The 26,034-nt window shown below is 36.1% G+C and overlaps 1 protein-coding gene across 20 annotated transcripts in view; it reads right to left on the reverse strand.

Annotated features, from left to right (window-relative positions):
- Nucleotides 1–26,034, reverse strand: part of LINGO2 (leucine rich repeat and Ig domain containing 2) — a 485,467-nt gene that overhangs the window by 14,246 nt on the left and 445,187 nt on the right. For 3 of the 20 annotated variants that reach the window (XM_072921846.1, XM_072921853.1, XM_041711147.2), the window contains one exon: nucleotides 12,440–12,539. The exons of 13 other annotated variants lie outside the window; for them this stretch is intronic. The gene's annotated coding sequence lies outside the window, so the exon portion shown is untranslated. Of the gene's footprint in view, nucleotides 1–122; nucleotides 3,743–12,439; nucleotides 12,540–25,338; nucleotides 25,554–26,034 lie in introns of those variants that run through there. 4 more of the 20 variants (XM_072921852.1, XM_030258402.4, XM_002192919.7 and 1 more) reach the window with 3 other exon arrangements.

Here is a 26,034-nt window from a genome sequence, read left to right on the forward strand (position 1 = left end):
GGTGAGGATGGGAAAGGGGAGAAGTTAAGTCTGCAGAAGAAGAACCATACCATTGCAAAGCAAATGCATATGTTTTCATATTGAACAAATCAATAAAACCTATTGTGAATGGCATGACTTACATAAAAGCAGATTTTACTTCAATATCATAGGCCTAGTCAAAGGATTTGTTTATCCAGCATTTTCCCCCAGATGTTGCTGAAGACAAAACAGCTTTTCCTACTGCAAACAGTAAAAGACGTTTCAGTCTTTTCTCAGTCTCAGTAGATTTCCTCAAGACAGAACTATAATTAACCCAGAGATAAATACCATACACTATGCAATAAGGGCTAATAGCTTTTGCAATAAATTTACAGCATTGGATTTCTGTGAGGTAATATGAAACTAAGCTTTTGTTCCCCCTCCCCCCCCCGCATTAGTGTTTTAAGGCAAACCTTAATGATGCATTGTAATCAAGAAAAGGAGCTCCTTGACAATGAAGAGATTCCTTTTATCATTTATTGCATATATTACAGCTATAAAGAGGTGAAGGTTGTTCATTCATACACATACACAATTGCTCAGATGAGGAAGGAAGAACTGGTGCATCTCTGATTAGAATTTGTAATAGGTCAAATTGATTCTTTGCTTTTACTGCACAGAGATATTTTGTGTGACAGTTTAGAATCCAAGATCTGAGAAGAGTTTACAGAATACATCTTTGTGCTTCCAAGACATATAAACTAGTTTTAGGAGAACAAAAACAAAGTAAGATGAACTGTCTGTGTTTAAGTAGTGCAGATTTAATGAAAATCACAGTTTTTAAAGGATTTATTTATTCCCACCTTCAGGTTAAAAATGAGGATAGAAGAAGACAAGATAACTTCTACCAGATTAGCTAGTCTTCTTCAAATGTACTTTTCAGCTTTAGTCACCAAAGGCAAGAGACTTTTTCTAAGTCTACTTAGGAGTTACTAAATGAAAACAAACAATAACCCATTTCAAAAGAATAAGAAGAAATAGGTATAGGTGTTCATCAACGGAAGGTGTATTTGAGATGTTCAGAGTAAAGCAAACTGCAAGCAAGGACTATAGAAGTGCATTAGCTCCTGTGGTACAGCTAACATGATGAAGCTAAGGTATAGTGCTGAGATACAGGATTCATAATATCAATAAGCCTTGTAATGGACCTCAGGCTCGTGATGTCTTTTCTGCATTGTTTGATTTGGGCTTCATTTTAACTATGCTTGTAAAAATGCTTACATAACTCCCACCAGTAACTACCTCTTGCGTCTGCCCAGATGACTATGACCCATCTGCAACAATGCATAACTGGAGACAGACAAAATTCCCCAATAGCCAAGAATCCACCAACCTATCTGCAACTTTGGGCTTTGAGGATCATCTGGTTACTATGTAAGAAACTTGCAAATTGCATTTTTATAAATATTTTTTTATCTATGTGGTGTTCACATGGATTGTAACATAAAAGAAATCCTACACAGAGGATAAAGACTTTTAAACAAATATGTTATAACTAAACTGATGGGGCAATCAGACAGCTATTTGAGCAAACAAGCTGTCTGAAACACATCAAAATAGTCCTGTATAAATCATAGACTTATAAAAAAGAAAGTTCCACCAGTAACTCTCCTACAGGAACGCTGCATTCTGCTGGTACACAACTTGGAATGTGATAACTCACCAAATCATCCCTCCTGATGGAATAGTGTTGGACTCAGACTGGGGAAGATCAGAAGAGGGAGATTCAAGGTGCAAGAAAAAGAGCATATATTTGGATCTATGAATCTTATTGTATCTATAAAAAAATTCTAAACAGGAACAATGAGATTTGGATTGTGTGCATTTGTATTAGTGTGACTGGACTGAGAAGTAAACAGCTGTTTTGCTCTGACTGTTAAAAACTAAACTGAGGGAAAAACCATTTATCTTGGAGCTCTGTATAAATTCTGTTCTTTGACTGACCAGACATGAATGATGCAATTACTCTTCTCACAACTCTGTGGAAGAATTTCACTCTTGACTGATGTGGCTTTGTATTTCCATTTTTATACTTCTTGGCAGAGACTATTAATGTGAGGCATATTGCATGCTGATTTTGACATATAGGTTGGAGACTGAATAAAAATTACTCTGTATTATATTACCTATAAAAGCACATTTCCACTTTGTTCTAGAATGACAACCTATTGAGATTTAGTTTCCTCCTTAAATTGTAGTCTTGCAAGTAACTATTGCTAGTTATCTCCAGCTGTGACAAAGGTTTTTGGAGATAAACTTCACTTCATTAGGCACTAACTAAAATCTGGAAACCAATAGGGGAATCTGAGTTAGGTGTTTTCAATGAATTTAGATCAGAGAGGCTTCTGGGTGCTCTGATCATTACTTTCAGTGCTCAGTCTGTGAGGTTAGTGCTTTCGTAGTGATACTTTACCACACAGGGGTTTCATTTCCTACCGTATCCATCTAATAATGTATGAAACACAGTAAACATGTTCAGTGGAAGATGAATACTCCTGGACTGTTTGGTTTTGATAGTGAAAATATGAAACACTTTTTGCAGCTATCCAATCCACCTGGTAACTAAAACTTCTGAGGAGTACAAAGTAGAAGTTAGACAGTATAAAAGATGATAAAAGGCTTTTTTGACTGCGGCTGGAATATAGAAAAAGGTTTTCAAAAATTAACAGTAGTTTTCTGCAAAGGTATGTGCACAGATAATGAGATAGATATATATTTATCTGTAAGGGTGTATGCATGTGTGTGTACGCAATTGAAAGGAAACAAGATTCAGGACTGAGATATAATCTGGAGTGGATACATTTTAATAAGGACAAATAATAAATTATATTAAATATCAAGTCAGAGAAACAAGGATTAGATGGATTAATAAGTCAGGTTAGAAGAAAGTATAAATTACATTTATTATTACAATTTACATTGAGAGAGATGATACTACCATTCTTTCTGCTGACTAAATCTGTGACTACATCCTTCACTTTGAACTGCTTTATAGAAAAAAATTGTTTATCTTCATTATGCAAAAAAATGTGACCTTATCTCCAGCTAGGTCTGGCAAGTGAAAAGTCTAGTGTGTGGGACAAGGTGAATTTTGGGAGAAGCCTAGAGTGAATTTGATGATCTACTGCATATATCCATTTGACTGTAGTGAAAATAGTTTTATTTTCAGGACATGTCCAATAACATCACTAGCTACGCCTACCTTGCGCCTCCAGTCTGAGAACATTTTGAAAGGATAGTTTCATCTGTGTGTCAGTGTGATCACAAGTATTTATTAGTATACATCCATTAATCAACAATGCTACTTTAAAAAGAGAGATATTATGCCATTAAAAGGTATTCTTCATTGCAATATGATTTCTTGAAGCAAAAAATTATTTTCTGCATTTCTTTAGACTTGTTAGATGTTAATTAATTGGAAACTGCATTGGGACAGGGCTGAATTGTTAGTGTTAGTGTTTACCATAATGCCTTTCATTCCTGCTTAACCAGCACTACATACTTTATCTTTGCCAGTGTAGGTATTCCCTCTAAACATCTGCAGCACTGTCCTTTTTTGCTTCCCTCTCTTCACTGTGATACATACAAGAAGGTAAGATGTATGCATGCAAGTATGCACACACAGACACACATAAATGTAAACTAGAAGTAATAGTCTTACTGATCTGTGATTGTACTGTGCCTTGCACTACACAGTAGTGGTCTGAAATTATAACTTGTTAGATGAAAATGAAAAAAAAATATTATGAGCTAAGAGTTTTTCTATGTTTGAATGTGAATGACAATGTGTAAAATTGTTTTCATGAGCTTTCTGTGGTATTTGTCATGCTTTGACAATATATACATGAAGGAGTTGTTTATTTAAAAATAAAAATAAACAAATTACCTTCTTTTTGTCTTTCTCTGGCTCTGTTCTTTAAGTCCAAAGTCAAGAGTCAAGTTACTGTTGGCTGATACTGTTTTTCAAAAGAGGACCCTATTCAAAGTTCAGCTATGCAATTATGAAAGCTCATTAAAGTTATTAGTTAATAGTTCTGTGTGATATCACCCAAAACATCCACTACAACTTTGAAATGCAAATCAGTTTTTACAAATTTCTGAAGCTTTCAATCTTCCCAAAAGTGCTTTACAAGAACGTACAGTGCCCTGTAGCTTTTAAATTGAAAAACTATAATTTAAAAAAATAAAAAACAACCCAATGCTATCCTAGAATGCAGTGCAATCCTAAAAATCATCTATAGGAATGTGCCAAATCATGCATATATTGCATCTTTTTTCACTTCTCCCTCTCCCTCAGATTAATTTTGAAGCTTTTAGAGCTGAAAGCAAGACTGCATTTGACCGTGGTCCTTTCCATGTCCCATCTGATGCTCCAGTATGGTATGGGACATAGCTTTAGCCAGAAAAGGCAAGAGTCTCAAGATCTGTTGCTGTCATTAGCTGCATTATCATCACTTGATGCCCTGACTTGGTAGTTTCAGTCTCACTTTCCTATCCATTTTCTCAGCCTTTCAGACAAAAAAGAACACTGCAGTAGATCATATCAGAGATGACAATTTTGCCTGATGGTCACTTAATAATTTACATTTTACAAACCCCTTTACAAAAACATACTGTATTCAATAAATATTCTAGGATTAAATGTTGCATGACAAAAACAGACTTGTACTGATGATTCACTTAAATGTTACCGGGTAATCCTAAGAACCAGGTGAACTACCTGTTTGAAAAGTGTTTGCTCAGTGCTACATTAAACCAGACCCAGTTCAGCCAGCACCAGTCACCTGGCTCGGTGCTGATTTGCTTGTAGCTTTTCCAATTTTACTTTGATAATGTAATAAAGTCCTTTAATTATTAAATCGACTAATTAATTTATAACACCGGGTTGACCCTGACTGGACACTGGGTGCCCATTGAGTCTGTTCTATCTCTACCCTCTTGAACAGGACAGGGTAGAAAAAAAATATAAAAAATGGTTCACACATCAGATAAAGTAGGTGGAGAACACTCACCACTTACCATCACAAGCAAAACAGACTTAGCCAAGGGAAATTAGTTTAGTTTATTACCAATTAAATCAGAGTAAGACTGCGAGAAAAAAACTCAAACTGTAAAAAAATTTCCCCAACCTCTCCCTTTTTCTTGGGCTCGATTTCACCCTGCATCTTTTATGCCTTTTGTGTATGGCAGTGAAGGGTTTTGGGAAATGGGAGCTGTGGTCAGTTCATCACATTGCCTCTGTCACTCCTCATACTCTTCCCCTGCTCCAGGGCGGGGTCTTTTCCATAGGAGACAGTCCTCGATGAATTTCTCCAGTGTAGATCCCTTCCTTGTACAGTATGCAGTCCTTTGAGATGGATATTTTTTGAGACTGTGTTTAGGGATAGTAAATTGTTCTGCCTATATAAATGTTTCTGTCTTTGCATGGCTGTCATCATCTGTCACACTTCAGCAATCAGTAAGCCAAACCATTGTTCAAATCTTTGCAATAAAACACCTTTGCTCTTGTACTGAGTAGACAGATAATAAATATGTGTAGATAAAACTACTGAACTTCTGTATTTTGCAATATTTTGCCCAGCTCACATGGTTTGGGAAATTTTTTATTCACAGCTTTATCTCTTAAGTACCTATTGCATTTATGTTGGAAGAGCACCTGGTCTTGCTTTCTTGAACTCCCCTTTGGTGCCGCACCAGACCAGGTAACGGCAGGAAGGGTAAATAACCTTTGCTGGTACTGTGCCTAAGGTGGCAATGGTGGGAAGTGTTGCACAGGAGATAAAGGGAAGATGAGAAACAGAGATTGTTTTAGGGACAGCCAAATAACACATGAAAATATGGGAAATTTAGAAATATTCTTACAGTGGGACACAATGCCACTAAAAGAATGAGTGAAATCCTGACTGTGTCATTTTCTGACTCAGCTGTGCAATTTAGACATTCTCATCATATGTTCTTTCAATATAAGAGCTAGTTTGCAAAAGCAGAGGCTTTGACTCATCAGGTCTCATGCCTGAAATTTGTCTAAGCTTAGTGTATTGTTCCCAAATTCTATCACAGACTAAGTCAAGACTGCCTATATACTCTAAAAAGGATGATTTTTCTTTAAAATAGAGCATCTCCGAAATTGTTCAAATGAATCTAGGTTTCTACGTTCCCTGACTCTTTGATTAAGCCTTTATGCTTATGCAGAGATTTTGTTCTCCCTTCCTTTATTGATCTCTTAAAAGTTTCAGCATTTAAATGAAATGTAAAACATTAAGTAGCTATCTGGATTCCAATAATAAATACATTTAAGAATCCTTGAATAATAGCAGCAACAACAACAACAACCACTAATCTGACAATTCATTGAATTGGAAGCAAAGTTTTGATTCAATTATTCTTCAGTCCTAGGATCATTCTCATCTACTAAGTCATCAGTAAAAACTTTATGGGCTACCATCAACTTAGAAACTACAGTCAAGTAGCATTGGTTTTCAAAAGAAAAAATGGACATTCAGGTCATTGAAAAAGTAATTATACAGAAATAGAAAAAAATAAGCAAAAAAGGCAACTAGAGAAACTTTCTTTATTAGCTTATCCGGTAGAATTATTTTAAGATTGCTTAAAATATTTGTATCAGGTGTCTTAAAACCAAACAAGTGGGTATAATTTTCACCCCCAAAAATTATATTTTTATCTAAATCAAAATGAAAGAAGCATGTGTGCCAAAACACAGAAGGTAAGAAAAACACAGTGACAAATTCATGTAATTGTACAAATTATCTGTACAGGTCTTTGAAGTCCATATTCTCAAAATTCAGCAAAGAAATGAAGACATCACTACACCTTCTGTATTTAAACCAATATTTTTAAGATTGATTTTAAAATATCTATCAGTTTTCACAGAGCAAGTGAACCTCAGGAAGAATTTTGAAGGAAAAATAATAAATCTTAAGGATTGTCTTGCAGGAGACATTTCATGAATAAGTAACAGGAAAAGAAAGTGGAAATGTTTGCAAAAATTCTAAACACTTCTATTGACATTTCCACTAACCTTGCAGATAAGTTGGAGGAGAAGAGATTTATAAAAAGCTGATGGGAATTATTATGTGAAGGGATATAAAAGATTCTTGGATGTAGAATAAAATTCAGACTTTTTTGATGTAGGTTAATGATATAAATCAACTATTTAGGGAGGATAGCACTTCTATCATTCCCACACAATTAACTACCTTACAAAACCTGAAATATTTTCACAGAAACACTTTCTGACAAAGAATTCTTAGTTGAATAAATTAAAGAATTACTGTGAATAACAGATCACTTCTACCATCTATGCCTTTTGAATGAAGAAACAGATTTTTGAAAGGTAGAGTTATGCAAAATTTCTTTTGCAAAATTCACTTAGTTCTATTAAATTATATTCCTATTTTACTGGTAAAAAGAGATTTCACTAAGAGATAATTATTCAACGGCAAAGACCAGAACAACATAATCACCATGACAATAGACGTGTTGACATGATAATGCAATAATAGAGAAAGAGAACTTGTACTTCTGAAAACAGTACAGCTCCTAACTAGTTTGTACTGCATTTTGTTTGGGCTCCTTGGTATTGGAAGACCACCCTCCTTTTGTAGCTAAACTCCATCCCTAGACCTGGTGTTTAGTATCTCTGCATTGTAGCCCCTCTGAGTGATATGTGACTTCAAAAACAATGCATGAGCCCACATTTTTATTAAGTTGATTTATCTTAACAGTTACAAAGCAAAATTACATTATACTCCCTTTTCATTGATGATTCTTACAAGATTTTAATGTTCCAAATACTGAGAACAACTTATCACAGGGGAAGAAGGTGAAGTTATTTTAATACAGGAGGAAAAATCATATGACAACAAAGAGCTAAAGTTGTTACTCTTGGAGAATGCAGCAGATCAAAAATGTAGATTTTGGAAAAGATTAAAAATCTCTTGCAAGTTAGGATTCATTACTTCAAAGTGTATCTTTGTTTCAGAATGTATCTAGGCAGGTGAATATTAACATTCTTTGTTACCACAAGCAGGAACCCTGGTGGGAGAATGTGAGTGTTAAATACTACTTGCTTTTCATATCTGTTGTAGCTAATGAAGTCTGAATAAATTAATCGAAAACTAAAGCAGTATGAAGGCCAACTGCATTGATTAAAGTTTAGGAAGCCTTTTTTAGCAACAACTTTACATTAAAAGTTTACCTTCCTCTTGAAAAAAACCTTTCTTCTAAAACTGTCTGGGCATAACAGAATAGATGACACCACTGCAGCCTGCACAGTATCTCTTATGTAGGAAAACAGGGATGTAAATTCCTCTGAAGTTTTAATTCTAATATCCGGTTCCTTCTCATCTTTAATGAGTGAAGATGTTGGTGATGGAAAGCTACTGAAAAGGAAGGAAGCTGCTTTTTAAATCTGGGGTGGGAACAGATTTTGAGGGCTACTGCATTCAAGCATATTTGAATTTCTCTTCAGTATTCCGATTAGGAAGCCACAAGCAATCTGCACTATATCTAGATCATCATATGAAACATTCTTGATATAGCATGTTATAGATGGATGTTTCTTTCAAATATGTGAATGTTTAAGTCCAGAGAGCTCTGCTGTCCCAGTAATGTGCTGACTTCCACCTTATGTAAACAGAGGTTCTCATTGGTAATCTTAACAATATGTTTCACAAACTTCTACCTGTTGTATAATTTCATTTTTGTTAGCTTTAATGTCAAAAATTTCTTATTTGTTATCTTGCCCACACATGAAAGCTAGGTGACAATGACCATATTTCCTATTAAGAGAGGCAAACAGATTAATGTGCCATTAGCAGCTGAGAAGTTTTCCCTAGCAGCTCTATGTTTGCACAGGACAAAAATGAAACCAAAAGTACTTCAGAGAGTATGGGTCTGGTTGAGTTAATTCTAGTGCTTACTACAGTCCTGTGATTACTATCACCACCAAAAAGGGTTTCAAACTATTTAATTCACTGACATGAAAAAACCTGCAGGGTTTTTCCTTTTTATTTTGTTTTTGGTTTTGTTTTTGGCTTTAGTTTTTTTTTTGTTTGTTTGTTTTTTTTTTGTTTTTTTTTTTTTTTTTAATGGCAGCAACACAGGGCCTGGTGACAAATCATGGTATGCAGAGGCTAAAGTGTATGGATAATGTGCCCAGGAAAGATAAGAAATCATTTGATTAGTACTACAAGGGCTGTTGTTTCTTCATAACATAGTTCAAAGGATCTTTAGTCAAAAGGCTCTGAATACTTAAACCTGTATTTTTAAGAACATTTTTTTGTTAAGTACATCTGAAAAAAGCAAATGCATTTTACAAGAGTAACATTCATCAATTCCTCTGTCTTACCTAGAGGTGGATAGAGTTTAAAGTTTGAAAATAGCTTAAAATTAAAGTAAATGGGAAGGCTGAAGAAATTGAAACCAATATATTTTCTTTTGTACTAAGACAAGACTCTCAAAAGTAGAGCAAAGCTGCAACAAATTATTTCAGTACAACTTATTAAGCTAACAAAAGAAAAAAATGAAACCCATCCTGTATTTTTTTTTTCTTACACCTTGATAAGCATGTTTGCATGTATCTTTCACTGAAACTCTATCAGACAAAGCAAGGAATATATTCTCTGGGGACTATCTTCATACCATTGCACACAAGGCCTTCACAGTACAACCTAGCAGCAAGCTGCTGACCTATCTGCTGCTCTTCTTTTTGACTGCATGAGTTTTGACTGCAGTAGTCAAAGTCTGGAAAGACAGTACAAGAACTACAGTATAATATTTGGAACATTAAAAATAAGGAAAAGGAAATGAGTACAATTCTTAGTCTGTGCCAGAAGGCCCTCAGTTCCTATTATGACTTCGAATTCAGAGTAGCTGTCTTAGCCACTTAGAAAATTGTGGTCAGCATTTGAGGAGGCATAAAGGAAAGAAGAGATATATTTCAACACACTGGTCAACAGTAACTGGGCATTCGTGAAGAAATTTCATGATAGACCTAACTGAAGTCACTTAATAGCTCAGATAAAGAAGATATCTTTGGGACAGTTGCACAAAATTACTGCACTTTGAATTAAAATAGAGTTGATTATAATTTATACAGTTGAGAGAAGAAGAGAACAGAAAACTGCCTTGGAGATTCCCTGTTTGCTAAAGGCATTCTTAAAATATACTTAGACTCAATATCAGCCTGCAGATGGATTAAGGTAGGGCATCTGGAAAAAAGACCTGACATGTTTGCAAGTGGACAAGACACAACTATTAATCTCTGCTTTATTCATACCCATATTCCATGAATGTTACTCCAGATATTTACTGGTGTCAGCTGACCTAAGAACTAAGTCCCTATGTTCAGCAACAAAGGAACAGAAAGAGATAAAATGTGGAAGACAGCAAACAGATGAAATTTGGTAGTCAGATTTTTTTTTTCAGCTGAATCAGTCATAATTAAGCCCTTGATTTGAGCCTGGCCCACTGCAGAGTTCCTAGTGTCACAGCAGTGTGGTAGGTAGCTTCCAAGTGATCCAGATAGAAATTTGCTAACTCTTCTATGCTTCACTAACTACTCATCACAAATGAAACCTATTCTTTTGAGAATGTACAGTTGCCCATTTGCTTGAAATCTGTACTCATATTTGATGTGATACCAGAAGCAACTTTCCAAATCCTGGCAATGGAGACCTGTTACCTCAGTGCTTTTTTTGACTTGGTATTTATAAATTTATTCAGAAAAAAAGCACTTCCCAAGAAACTGCACCTCATTCATTTAGTATAAAATCTAATGAAAACAATTTTTGTACAAGACAGAGCCTCTGCTACTAGTATGTATTTGGTTAACATTTTCTTTAATTACTACAGAAGATGACTAATACTTAAACAATATGCCAAATACATTTATTTTCCTGGTTTACCAAGGTAAAGGGATTAGAAAGGACAGCTTTCCATACTGAATTTACTCAGCTGCCCTAATGTGCTAGCACTAGTTACAAAGGTAATTGTGTATAGTTTTTAAGCTAGTAATAATTTTTTTTCTTTTTTACTTTTTCAGAAGAACACAGTCTGTGTCTATGTAACCCTGCTGCTTCCTCAGTAAACTGACGTATCACATTAACAGTTGATAGTGCTGTGTCCTGCAGTTGTCCTGATCTATGTGTGATGTCCAGAGGCTGATACAGTCAGAAGACACTTGCCTTGCAAAGAGCTAGTGCAAAGCTACAAGCAGTTGTCTGCTGCATTGTGCAGTACCTAGTACAAGCTCATCTATGGACTTAGAGTCTCTTGGAAGATCTCCAACAGTTCTTTATAGTATTGCTGTACTTCTCTCTTCAAAGTGAGGAGTAAACCTCAACTACACCCATATCATATTTGCAGGAGTTTTTTCTTGGTTTAGATCTACAGACTTCAGCTCAAAGATGGTGATCTAGGTTATATTTTCTGCCTGACTCTACAGATGTACAGTGCAAGTCTACAAAAAACAAAAGCCTTTTTCTCTTGAAATTATTTTATCATTTGTTGAAAACTTTTTTCCCAGACATTTTTTTCCAGTGATCTTTTTCCCTCAAAATATTTTCTAAACTCTTACAGATCATTAAAACCATAATATTCTATCTAGAAGCAGTTTCAATGAATAATTTCCAACCATTTCATGCATACTAAGACTCACAAAAATGTACATATTCCTAAATGTCCTTAAAGGAGAGCACTATTTATACCATCTGTATTAATACTCTACAAGACTAATGTACTTGTCCTTGTCCTAAATAAAATTATTGCTAGAATAGCTGTCTTTTGCCAGAGCACTTTCAGATGGCCTAAATAAAAAAAAAAAAAAAAAAAAAAGCATTAATATCTATCCATAATGATGTCTCAGTTTTATTCCTAATTAAAAGCTCATTAATATCAAAGACAACTGTAAGAAACACAGATGAGACCATATCATTTGGGATTTTAAAATTGAAGGCACTCACCCTATCAACTCAAAATCACTTATTCAAAAACTACTGTAGGTGTTATGTGAAATTAAGTATTATACTACAGCAAGAATTAATACACCTCTTTATGAAGGCTGTGTGTGATTTTTCATCCTTTCAGTTAGTTTTTAGCTCTGAAAAGTAACTTAAGCCACAGAGTAACCAGAAACATCAAAGAAGAGGGGAACTGAAAGAGGTCTGAATTGACTCATTCTCAAAAATACTGCATATTTTCAGCTGGTGCATGGGGGTAGGAAGGGGTATGCAAAAAAGGAGGATACATGAACAGAAAGGATAGAATTGGAGCTGTGAGATCTTCCAGCATCTTCTTCAGAAGAGATCTTGCACATCTATGTAATTTTTGAATAGACACTATATAAACACAAAATCTCTCTAGTGGCTAAACAAAAACAAAAGAGACATTTATTTACCTTGTATGCTGAGGTATGAATAATATGAATATTATGCCCTTTGAATCTGGAGATGAAAGGATATCCACAAAGCAAAGGATGCTGATGATATCTCTTTGTTCTGAAATGTATAATATGACTTTCTTTAAATCCTTGTCATTAGGTTATAATTCACTTAATTTAAAAATTCATAGCAGTTTTAAACTTTATTACTTATCACAATGACAATTATTGCTAAAAGTATTTAGAATTCAAAAATAATCATAAAACCAGTGATGTATAAGTACAAGGGTGATATCAATTAGATGGAATATGAGATTTTTCTCTTCAGGCTGCCCCTGAACAGGGGCTATGATAATCACTATGATCATTTTTTTACAATCATGGAATCATAAAATCTCTCAAGTTGAATGAAACCCATAAAGATCATTAACTCCTCATTTCTTACAGAACCATCTAAAAGTAAATCACAAGAGTAAGAGCATCATCTTGATAGTTCTTGAACTCTGATAGGCCTGGTGCCATGGACAATTCCCTGGGGAGCCTGTTGCAGTGATCAACTACCTTCTCAGGGAAGAACTTTTTCCTAATCTCCCATCTGAATTTCCTCTAATGCAGCTTCATTCCATTTTCTTGTTCCTATCACTGATCACCAGAAGGAGGAGATGAGCACCTTCCCCTCTGCTGCCTCCCATGAGGAACTCCCATGTTTAGACTACAATGGGGTCACTCAGTCTTCTCTTCCCCAGGCTGAACAAGCTAGGTGACCTCAACCATTACTCCAAAGTTTTAACCCCCAAAGCCTTTCACTATCTTGATTGCCCTCCTCTGGACACACTCTAATTATTTGTTGTCCTCCTTACACTATAGCACCCAGAACTGCCCCCAGCACGTGAGGTAAGGCCACCCCAGTGCAGAGCAGAGTGGGACAATCCCCTCCCTTACCTGGCTGTGATGCTGTGCCTGATGCAGCCCAGGACACAGGTGGCCCTCCTGGATGCCAGGGCACTGCTGGGTCATGTCCAACTTGTAATCAACCCAGATACCCAGATCTCTTTCTGCAGAGCTGAAATCACTTCTCCTCCAATTTAAATGTATAATCATTATTACTCTGTCCCAGGCAGAGATTCTGGCACTTGCTCTTAAATTTCACATGGTTGGTGATGGCCCAGATGTCTAGTCTATCCAGATTTCTTAGTAATACCTCTCTACCCTTGAGGGAATCCTAGCTTAATACTATCGGCAAATTCATTTAAGATAAACTTGATTCCTGCATCCAGGCACTTTAAGAAAACATTAAAGAGCACTGGCCCTAAAATTGAGCACAAGGAAATCCCACATGTGTAACCACTATAACTCTTTAAACCCAACCCATCACCCAGTTTCTTACCCAAAATGTTATGGAATTGTCTAGCAGTGTGATGGACATTTTTCCCACAATGATACTGGGCAAGATAGTGTCAAATTTTGCTGAAATTCAAAAATCCCATATCAACTACTACTTCATCCATGGGCACTAAGACCCAGCTCTGTAAAATCTAGCAAGGAGATTAAAAATTGAAACCTTCCTTTTCCTATGGGATATTAATTTAAATTACTTTGTCTTCAGAAATAATTAACTGGAAAATCAGCTACAGGCAAAAGTCACACATGTACTATCCAACTATTATTTTCAACAGGGAGGTCTAGTTAGCAAAAATACATTTAGTTATCTAAAAGTGTCTTTGAGTAGCTCTAGATACTTTGTGAGCACCAGCTTAATGGATCAAAATTGAACTCCATGCAGTTTCAAAAGATTTTATCCTTGAAATGACACATGAGATGGAGATTTCTACTGCTGAACAGACTGAAATCCACCGATCAGTAGTGTAGAGAAGTTTTGCTGCATGCTGCCATAAATCTCGCAGGAATTAACAAGAGCTAACTTACTATATGGTATGAAATTGGCGGATTTGCAACTATTCTAGGTTCAGGAACTGGTAAGTCTAACACAGTCTGTAAGACTAACACAGGAAGACAATAAAACCAGCAGCATGAACAGTCTTCATTTGTGTAAATCTACCAGAAATGGTTACATTTGGAAATATGTATTTGACTTCAGTGGAACACAACTTTGAATACAAATGGAAATAGCTTTTTTTTTTTTTTTTTTTTTTTTTTTTTTTTTGCTACACCACACTATTATTCATGGTCTCTAACTGTACATATGTTTTAAGAAGAAGCCGTAAACCTCAGAGGAATGTTTTAAGTGGCCAAACTGAGTCCTCAAAAAACTCTCAAGATCTGTGACTTGATGTTCAGGGCCTCACACAAGATATATTCAGATTGCTTCTCAGTCTTGCATCTCAGCCCAGTTTGGCTTTTGTGTTTCAGAATACAGAAGAATGATACTCAAAAAGGAGCAACTGGGCTGCACTGATCTTGGTTTTGGGCATCATATTTTAATTCAATGTCTTTTATATAATTCATAGCCCAGAAAATCCTCTGTAAAGCAACAGTCTCGGTTCTTGTGCATTACAGAAATACAAAACCAGCTCCCTTTCTTGCCCAAGCTATTTTTTTTCCCCAAAGCTTTTTGTGCTTTTCTGTTTGATTTCCTGATTCCATATCCAACTGGTTCAAAAACATTGTAATAACATGGCTCAGCAATTCCACTAATTTTGTAAATGAAACCAGGGAAGAAAAGAATGCAGCAATGACCAATCCTCTGTCTTTTAACTGAAGCAGCTGCTATGGGTGTAAGATTCAAAAAAGGTTAAAATGTATATATTTTAGGGGTGTTTTTGGAAAGGGAAAAGAGCAATGACTATAGATTTCCTTACTCCATATAATTATAAATACACAGAACTAATTCATAAGTTTAAAAGAAATCACTCTATCGGATGATACAAAGCTGTGAAAAGTGTTCAGTGATTCAAAAATATTATCTTTTCTGGCTAAGCAAAAATAAAAATGATTTGCTGTTTTCCTCCTTTCCTGAGGTTATCATAACTTCATGATTATAAGTAGTTATATTCCATAATTGGAAGAGAAAATAGACTAGAATAAAAGAACAGTCATCCAAATTTCCATTTTCAGTCTCCTTCAAAATAGAAAGAACACAAACTGTGGCTTCAGTTATTAAAGGAGCACTTCATTAGATTCAGAAGCATCATCATAAATTCTAGGTATCTTCTTCCCTGTATAAAACTGTCTGGGCTCAGCTAAACAATTTTATACCCTTCTTTTTTGTTACTTTATGCTGTGACAGAAGAACTGAATACTTCAGCTTAAGACTGAGGACAGAGCAGATTTGATGAGAGGACATCCCTCACCTCTTATTTACACATGTGATCAGGTTTGTTATTTCATGCACTTCTTTTATTTTTTTCTTTTAAGATTTAAATATCTGACTTAACATTGATCATATCATCATGATTTTACATTGGTTGCTTTTATTGCTGAACCCACGCTTGTCAAATCAAGCTTTCATAGATTATATCAGTAAATGTCTATTTTACTTTAGGCTGAAAGGATGTATCTCTGGTACCTTGTTTCATTTGAAAAAAAGCCTGGCTTGAAGAGCTGGTCAAAGTTTGATATTTCAAAAGATATTTCAACAGAACAGAGAGAATAATCCTTGACTTTGGTGCAAATGTGCATTCTTTTGTGTCTCTTCTGTCTCAGAGAGAGCTAAGAGTGAGCAAGTTTGGGTTGAAATGTATGAAGGTATGTATGACTTCAGCACTGCAAAATGTGAAACTATGACTTGTACTCACAACCCTTGAGACTCCTGTGCCTCTTGCAGGTGGACACCTAAAACCTGGACTAATCGTGGATATGGGAACCACATGAGTTGTGCTTAATTCTGAGCGGGAATGTCAGATGTCACTACCACTGCTTATTGGTAACTGCTTAACAGAGGCACAGCTTCCTAAAATAATGTTGTGGTTTTTGAAGACAGTAGAAGTCTTGCAGACTAGTTTCACTTCCAACTAAATCTTCTGCCAGGTAAGAAGATTAAAAGAAGCTTGTTCCACTGAAGTCAAAGCAGCTTGCCTGTGGTATTGCTGGAAGCAGCAATGCTGTGAATCAAACTTCCAATTAATTTCCTCAATCAAGGAATTTTGCCAATGTCTGTATACTTTAGAACAAAATGTATGATCAGGTTCATACTAAATAGTAGCAATTCTTTAATCACAGTCAGGGTTTCCCTAGGCTTATGAGTTTTCCATAAGCTTTGATGCATCTGGTATAGTCTCTTGCACTCAGACAGGACTTCCTCAGGTAGTTTTACATACAAAAACATTATTTTTTTTAGATTACCAACAGTGGATTTCTCAGATTAGAACTCTGGATTTTCCTTCCTTCTTTACTATATAAACAGAGTTCAAATAAAAAGCCCTTTCACTTGCACTTAGGTCCCTGTACTCTCAAAGAAAGCAATATCACAAAATACATAAGGCACAGGAAGCATTTAATGTGACAGGATGATTCATATACATGAAGCCAGTTAGGTTAAGGATAATTGTTTGCTCAATAGATTGTGCTACTTTTTCCATTTCTGTCACTCTAAAATTCCTGGAGTTTTAATTTTTTTCTCCATTATAGAAAATCTTTATTTTTAATAGGGTCATTTAAGCATAATCCTTTGTGCTAGAAGAAAAAAAATAAATTAGAAAAAGACATCCTATCTTCAGTCAATCACTAATATACAAAGCATACACTTCAGAGGTAGAAATAGAAAACAGCACACTTTTCTAAGTGCATTGGATGCACTATAGTGCAATGATAATGTCAATTATGATAAATTTTGAGCCTCTGGGTTTTTTACCTAGGCTTCTGGAATCCACTCAGACAAACCAAGCCCTCTCTTATGGACATAAGTTTAACATGTTGTGTTTGGGAGCTGTGAGCTCTAAAATACAGAAACAAAGAAAAACTAAAAAAGCTTAAATGATAAAATAAAAAAAAAAGGAATATTATTTTTATAGAATTTTGATATATGTAATGCTAAATTTGTGATTTACACTCTGACTACTAGGGTCTGAATATCTGCCATTGCTTGTGCAGTGGCAGTTTGGGACATATTGGTAACTGGTAATGGGATGTGGTGGAGAATAAATAGCAGAGAATTGTTATGCTGTCTGTACATGTGTAAAATAAAAGCTTTTTCTTCAGAAAACTGATAGATGAGAATGATACGGGCTAAGTCTCAGTGCTGTGATTCAGAACTTTTCTGCCCAAAATCCATTTTCAGTGTCTGGGGCCTCTGACAATCACCCGGGTAAGGAAAGCTGCACATTTTAATTATCATTCAATACCTGACAGAGGAGAACACAGAGTTAATAATGGGCTACTGCCCATAGTAACTGTTTTTTTGAGTCAATGATTCATAATGCCTCATCCTGCATTCTACTTGAAGGTCTTCATGAACTGAGTATTACCAAAAAGATTTAAGGAAAGTATTGCATAAAAGCAAGAATTGACAGGCAGTTAGCCACTCTGTGGGGATCTTTAATTAAATAAAATGAAATAAAAATGAATACAATACCCTTACAGAGAGACAATAAATTAACTCCAGACTACACAGAATATATATAACATTACGAATAATATTAAAAGAATCTATGTGTGAACTGTAAAGCCTTTGACTAATGTAGCTGAGCAAGTAGCTTCCTATGGTACTCCAGACATGCTTGTTGCTGGATATCTAAGCAATTCCTATGTGAATTAGGACATGTTTGTAATAACGTTGTTATAAAATAGTGAACTGGGATTTTGAGCAATGATGCATAACACCTTTACCAGTTGGTGTTTGAATTGTCAGGACTGAAGTTCCATGTTTATTTAATTTACAGACAAATTTAAGCCGTATATTTAAGCATATAGTGTTCTTGACTGCTACTGTGAGAAGATTTTTGCAGAAAAAGAGTAATCCGGAAGGAAGCTAATTTCATATGGATTATTTTAGTGCATATATATTTATAACTTTTAAGTAATTCACTGATATTTGGAAACTAAAATGACTCATTTGTTAAACATTATTTCAACCTCTGTTTAAGGAAAGGCAGATTAAGTATGTACAATTAGAGATTATCATGCTTGAGTTCTCAAAGTCCATGCAAAAAAGGCTTGGAAGAGTCTACACATAAAGGTGCATTATCAATTGAACTTCGATTTTGTGTCTGAAAATGTAACATATTGACAGCTGAGATTTTACAACAGACTGTTTGTCCATTCTCACTACTCACCACCCCTGAAATGCAGGATATACTCATGAAACCTACAAGATTCTGGGTCTCCTTCTATTTCAAAGATGTCCTATCCAAAATCAGCCAGAATGGGAAGGTCATTTTCATCCTTTATGAAATTAAAATTTTAGATTACTACTATGACATCTGAGACAGAACCATGAGAACATCATGTGTGTACTGGCAACAAATGTTTCTTCTGTGCTAAGCTTTGACTCAAATTCTTATACTAAAACTTATCACTAATAAGAAGAAAATGCATTATATCTATCTAAAGAGCAGTGAGCATAGTTGGTTCTTCCATACCAGCATCTATACATACAATTATTTCCTTTTCAACATGTATGCATTTTATAAATGCATCACTTGGCTACCATTTTTTTCCTCAATCAGGAAACTTAATGCCTGACTGAGTTAAGGCAGTTGATCAATATTTGCCTTGCTGTTTGTGTGAAAAATAACTATGCTGGTAAATTTTCATTATTGCTGTTGATTGGTATATATTTGCTGTCAGCAAAAATGGGTGGCTCTTTCTTTTATAACTATGTGGCATCTGCCTTTGCTTGAACTGACTGATACACATGGATAAGTTTTCCTTTAAGAAATATTCATTCTAGGTAATTTAGCTTATTTTCTGCATGGCCACTACATCCAAATACTGATACTGAGTCTGGAAAAATCTTGCAAACAAGCATATATGAGATATAGTTAACATCAGGCAGATGTTTAGAGACTGGAACTTGGAGTTTGAGCAACACTTTATTGATTTCTGAACTATCAGCTGAACAGAATAGGAATAGCTGAACAGAGTGTTCCTTTTTGCTTAGCACACAAATAAGTGTACCATCAAGATTAGGTGACCAGAAATTCTCTCTGTAAAAGAAAAGAAACAGCCCAAACCTTCCAACTTATTTACAAATATAAAGTGAAGAAAATAAGGTGTAAATGCTGTTTGTTTCCCTCTGTCTCCTTTGGGACTGAAAGGGTATGTTCTGTTTGAGCATTTGTCCTTCTTTTCTAATACATTCTTCCATATGGAGGAGACTAAAGAGAATGATCACTGACTTCACATAGGGTAGGATGAAGGAAAAAAAGGCACAGGGGACAGAGGAATACCATTCTGAATTCAGACCAGAAATCCTTTTGATTCATTCCAAACATCAGTTTGGTTAATGGCTTGGAATGGCAGGGCATCCTTGGAAAAGCACAGGGGAGGTGGATGCAGAGTAGATTAGGCGTATCAGTCTCTGATCCCTTTCCCAATGCCTGGCTAGCAAGCATGTCCTCTGAATCTCTTCACACAATCTGGCGGGGCTGGTGGGAGGACCTTCTGGGTGAGAACTTCTACTGTATGGAGCAGCTTTCACAAATCTGTCTTCTTAACTGAGTCATCATTTTGAGGAAGAGTTCTTCCTTCCTTTTAATGACTCTCTACTTCAATGAGTCTGTATTATTAACTTTTTTAGAGTGCAAAAGTTTTTTTAATTATGGAAATAAATCACAATACCTCCAGAAAAAACAAACCTAGTTGTTCTATATGACATTTCAGTCATGCTCAAACTCCCTCTGACTGAGTGGCTTTTAGCACTTACAACAGTGTCTGATGATGCAAGGACCAAGTCCAGCTTGGCACATCTGTTGTACGCTCACAGCATCATCTGACTTATAAAACCCACCTCCATCATATCTCAAAAGGATGACTCAGAAGGAATCATGCAACTTTCCCAATATCTTGGGAAAGAAAAGTTAGCTTTCATTCTTTTTTGAAATGCCATCTAAATGTGAAAAATTTTGGAACTAATATAAGCAGCAAATGTTTTCTTTCTGAATAAATAGCAAGTTTTTTTAACAAAGCCTGTAACACAAATAACTGAAACTTATATAATTGCTCCAGAAACCCTTCACCTATTTTGAAATATACATTTCAAATTCACAGTCTCAAAACTGAGTAAGTGGGTTAACACTTAGGTTGCTATTTTAATAATACACAAACCTAAGTGGAAATGGGAAAAAATGAACAGGACACAGTTCAAACAAACTTCCATTTCTAAGGAGTATCTTATATTTAGGTATTTATAGGAATTTTCTTGGGGAGTTTTAGGTATGACCTTCTTTGCAGACAAACAAATCTTTGACACTTTAGTTCACTAAATTTTTAGCCAGTGTCCTGCCATGCCATCTGGTGCTAGCTGGCTGTTCAGTCATTTGCCTTTGCCATGCATTCAGGAACTGTTTTTAGATGGGTGTAAGTATGTGCACTTGCAAGTTTGAGGTATTATGGATGAAACAGATTAGTCACCAGTAACAGAGACACAAAAATCCAATCTACCACCTTAATTTGACTTTGTTCTTTTGTGTGATTCATAGCTCTCCCAGTTAGGAAGTGATAACTTTGCACCTTTGTCTCAAATTTTAATTACTCTTGCATGGTATGAAGCATGAAGTCACTTCATCACAAAATATGAAGCATGACAGTCGGTTATTGAGAGTACAAGGACTTTAACTGAGACAATTTTAGTTAAGATAGCATTGGAGGTCAACCCCACATTTCCATTCCAATGGAGTGGCTTTTCTGTCACTCCATTCATCTGTAGGGTAGTATTGGTAGTATTGGTACATAGTCGATAAACATTTCCTTCTATCATTTTCTACGTGAATCATACCATAAACATACCAACAGGATTATCTGTTCCCTACCATAAATTCCAGAAAAAAGCAAAAAAAATCTCATACACATTTCAGTAACTGTTACATGAAAAATTATCTGGAAATATACACCTTTATTTGCATGAAATTATACCAGTGCCATTTAAGAAAATGCTGAATACATCATTCTCATCTCTGAATCAGACCCTGAATCAGACACATGCTATAGTACTTGAAATATCTTTATCATTAAGTTTGAAAGTCACTGATAAATAAGTATTTCCATACCTATATTCAGCCTGCTTCTCATGAGGCTTCAAATCTCTTTACACCATGGGTGAAACTGGAATGTTTTAAGACAAATGGGGGAAAAAAAAGAGAGTCTAAAGAAAGCAAGTACATGAGTCCTTCAAACTGTGAGGAATAAAGAAGTCTCAAAACAATCAAGCTATTAGGCTTTGTTTTCTCTAGTTGAAGTCTAGAAAATTAAATACCTAATGCAACCAAGCCAGTCATTGTTTGGTAATGATGGCTAGAGCAGCTTTTGATTCTCAGACAGTGCAGTAAAACCAGAATTGTTACATTAAGAATGACAACTTCTGGTGTACAAACAAGGACTATTGCCAAAAACTGAATAAATTTCATTTTCTAAAACCTTATATTATCTTAATAAATATAAAAATCCCTAAAGTAATATTCGCAGTATTCATACTTTTGATAAACTATGTATGAGTGTGTAGTAGTGATGCAGTAGCACATGGAAGATTTTCATATTTAAAATAAAAGTAACAAGGTGATATTAACAGAATATGGAATGAAGATGTGTATTCACTGCAATTTGAAAAAGTTGCAAAGTCTTACAATGGTTTTGGATGTAGGCAAATGAGAGAGAGGCAAAAGAAATGAGAAGAGAGAATTTCAGCAATCTCCCAAAGATTTACTCACAGACCTTCTCTCAGAGGTATTTTCCTTGTGGGAAAGACAAGGGACAAAGAGCCATCATTCAGGAGACAGGGTAGTGTCTTGGTACAATATTTAAATAGCACTTTGAAGTAGTGCCTTCTAAATTTTAATAATTGGTTGACTGATGATATGTGGGGCCTTTCATCAGCCTATACACAGTGTTTTGGGATTATAACTATCAAAGGAAGTTATATAAATTTTTATAAGGACTGATGTTTAAAACTGCAAAGCTCAGTGGCACTAAGTTTTGTGGGAGTGTTGATCTGATGGAGGGCAGGAAGGCTCTGCAGAAATATCTGGAAAGTCTGAATTAATGGGCTGAGGCCAACTGTATGAGGTTCAACAATGCCCAGTGGCAGGTCCAGCCCTTGGGTCACAAAAACACCATGCAGAGCTACAGGCTAGGACAAAGTGACTGGAAGGCTGTGCAGCAGAAAAGAAAAGGTCCTGGGGATAGTGGTCAATACCCAGCTGACCAAGAGCCAGCCTGCATCCAGGTAGTTAAGAAAGCCAGTGGCATCCTGGTCTATATTGGCAGTAGTGTGTCTGGCAGGATCAGGGCAGTGATTGTCCCTCTGCACTTGTCACTGGTGAGGCCACACCTTGAGTGCTGTGTTTGGTTCTGGGCCCCTCTCTACAAAAAGGACATTGAAAGGCTGGAGTGACTCCAGAGAAGGGTGAAGGAATTGATGAAGGGTCCAGAGGTAATTCCTAGGAGGAGCTACTGAAGGAGCTGGGGATGTTCGTCCTGGAGAAAAGGAGGCTCAGAGGTAACCTCATTGCTCTCTACATCTGCCTAAAGAGATTATAGGATGTGGAGTTTGCCTCTTCTTCCAGGTAACTACTAACAAAACAAGAGGAAATGGTGGTTTATGTTGGACATTAGGAATAATTTTTTTCACTGAAAGAGTGATTAGGCATTGGAATAGACTGCCCAGAAAATTAGCGGCGATACCATCTTTGGAAGTGCTCAAGAATTGATTGGTCGGTCATCATACTTAGTGTCATGATTTAGTGGGCATAGTGATGTTTGATCAAAGGATGGACCCAATGATCTTGGAGATCTTTTCTAACCTTAATGATTCTATGATCATTAATATAAATCACAAATATTCAAGGGACATGTGGAAATGTGAGATCAAAGCTAAGAGAAAAGCCTATCTCGCTTGCATGGAACAGGCAGATCTCTTCAAAGATATATAACCAGATACCATGATTCTGAAATACTATAAAAGGAAATCATGGGCTTATGAAGACTACGATCTTGAAACCTATCAAAGTCACATCTGCTCAGTGTCATCTGTTTGAAAGCAGAGGATGATTATAATTTATTCAGTCTATAATTCATAGACATTTGCTAAAGAATAGAATTCAGAGGGTCTATTTTATGTCATCTGATGAGGTCAGAGAAAGAAAATCCCAGCTAATGTCTTCATTGTCATTTCTGGAACTGGGTGTTGGAACAAGGCTTGCTACCAGCTATGAATTATGTCATAGCTAGTTTTTACAAGCAATGAAATGATGGAAAATTAATTTATGTAGATTATCTCTATTTTGAGAAAGGTATTTTGTCTGGGAAAGGGATAGCCTCAAACTTCTCTAGCAACTTGTTAATGACTGTATATCATTACTGAATGTGACACAAGAGGAAATCCTCAAAACACTGGTTTTCTCTACCTGCTGAGAAAAATTGCTTGAAATTAATCTGCATAGGATCTCAATGGACCATAATTAAGTCTTGTTCTAGCTGTTTGGGTCAGATCTTTTCTGATTTAAAAGTCTATCAATTGCGTTTTTCTCTACTATGTAAAGGCATTTGCTTTAGAGCACTTGACTGAAGGGACCAAGTTCCCTGCAATTGGATCTTAAGCTTTTGACCCACTGGGTTACCAATTCTGTTGTCACTTTACTGTCTTGATGCTCTCTTGGCAATGCTTGAGGAGTCTTTGCCAACCTGGCTATGAAATGCTGCTCCTTGCTGGCAGCTGCAATGGCTGCTGGTGTCTGTGAAGATTATCAGGGCAGGATGCAGCTCCAGTGCAGAGCAGCAGATCAGCACAGAAAGCCATAATTTGTTCTTGGTGAACTCATCTAACCTTCAGGTGATTTTAGATTTTTTCTGGTTTCTTCAGGAGGTGCCCAAGACCCTGGCAAACTACAGTTCACTCACATTAATCACAGGTACACTTCTGATGTTGCTGCCAGCAGCAAATGAGACATAATACTAGGTTAGATAGATCCTGCCTAACCTGATGTGGCAGCACTGTATCTGCTGCACTACAAGGTGACCTTGAACACTCAATGTGTAGTGGTTTTAATTTCACTGAGAGGCTGACTTGTGGCTTTATAAGAAAAGCATTTTACATGCACAGATTCCTTAAGTGTCATTTAAGTGTCTCACTTTCATATGAATTATCGATTTAGTGGGAATTACTTAGTCCCAGAAGAAATAAAAATGAGGTAATGGATAATACGAATATGATAAAAGAAAACCTCTATATGCATTACATTAAAAATGGTTAGTTTTAAAATACTCACCATCATGAAAAGCACCTCCCTGCCTTAGTGGCAACAAAATAATAAAGTCGATATATGGAATTTGTGATTTTAAGTGAACTGCTTTGTGCTGAAAACCCTGACTACAGCAGTCATGCAATAAGCACCAACAATATTTCTTCTGAAAGTGGGTCACAGTACTTAGAATGCATGCAGGGTTTTTTTTCCCCTGCTTCGTTAAATGCAGAAAAAAATACAGGGAAGAACTGTGGTGCAAAATGCTTTGAGACAATACAGAAGCAGTGAGGAACTGAGAGCCTATTCTGAAAAATCTTGACAGTGTATCAGTAAGAGGGAGAAGTAATTCCAGTTCCATTTACCAAAGCCACTAGGTGTCCCTGCTAACCTGCTGCAGCGGTGGCACATTCCAGTCCTGCTGGAATATACAAATACACTTCATAAACCTGTCCAAAAAAAATACTGCACTACCACATCAGGGAGTATCATCTGCCCAGCTGTGCATCACTTCATCGTGTTGTCCATTACTTTTACCTTGCAGGCTTTCAGGGATGCAATACTTACAGGCAAGGTCAGTCAGTACTAGTCAACTGTCGCCCTGATTCTTGAGTTTTCTTAAGCCTTCTGAATTTACATTCTATTGGGAAACTTTCCCACACAGTTTCTGTAAATAACGTATTGTTTTGCATTCCTCCATGGGGGTGGAGAGACTTGATGTACTAGTGCTTTGTCCAATGTCTTCGGAGAGGTGGCCCGTTCACTCTCCAATCCACTGTCACCTTTGGAGAAGTATAAAAGTTGGAGTCAGAAAATAAACGCTCTCTTTTTTGCCTTGCAAGGTAGCAAGTGGCTCGCGTTGTGCTTTCTCGTGTCCTATAGCGACAGTCAACTACACTCTTTCCTGTTAAATAAACCAGGTATGTCCTTGGAAAATGTGTTTTGAGACTGGAAACTTTCTGAAACCACAGTTCTCAATCAAAAGCCAGGAAGTTTTCAGTGGTGTTTGTTGCATTCAGTGCATTAAAATGAATAATGCAGCATTATTGAAAAGGGCACAGATGCTGTTCTTTCAGTGCTAAGACAAATATATTAAGGGGTAATATTATTTTTTTTGCTTCTCCCTTTTTTCAGTTTTGTTATATGAAAGTGTATGATTTGATTTAAAATCTCATTTATGGAAAGGGACATTTTTTTGCAGTAAATCATTTGCAGATTTAGGGACTCTTCAAGCAAGTGTAAGATATTGCAGCATGTTATTTT

Source organism: Taeniopygia guttata, chromosome Z (assembly GCF_048771995.1).
Source record: "Taeniopygia guttata chromosome Z, bTaeGut7.mat, whole genome shotgun sequence".
Lineage (NCBI taxonomy): Eukaryota > Metazoa > Chordata > Aves > Passeriformes > Estrildidae > Taeniopygia > Taeniopygia guttata.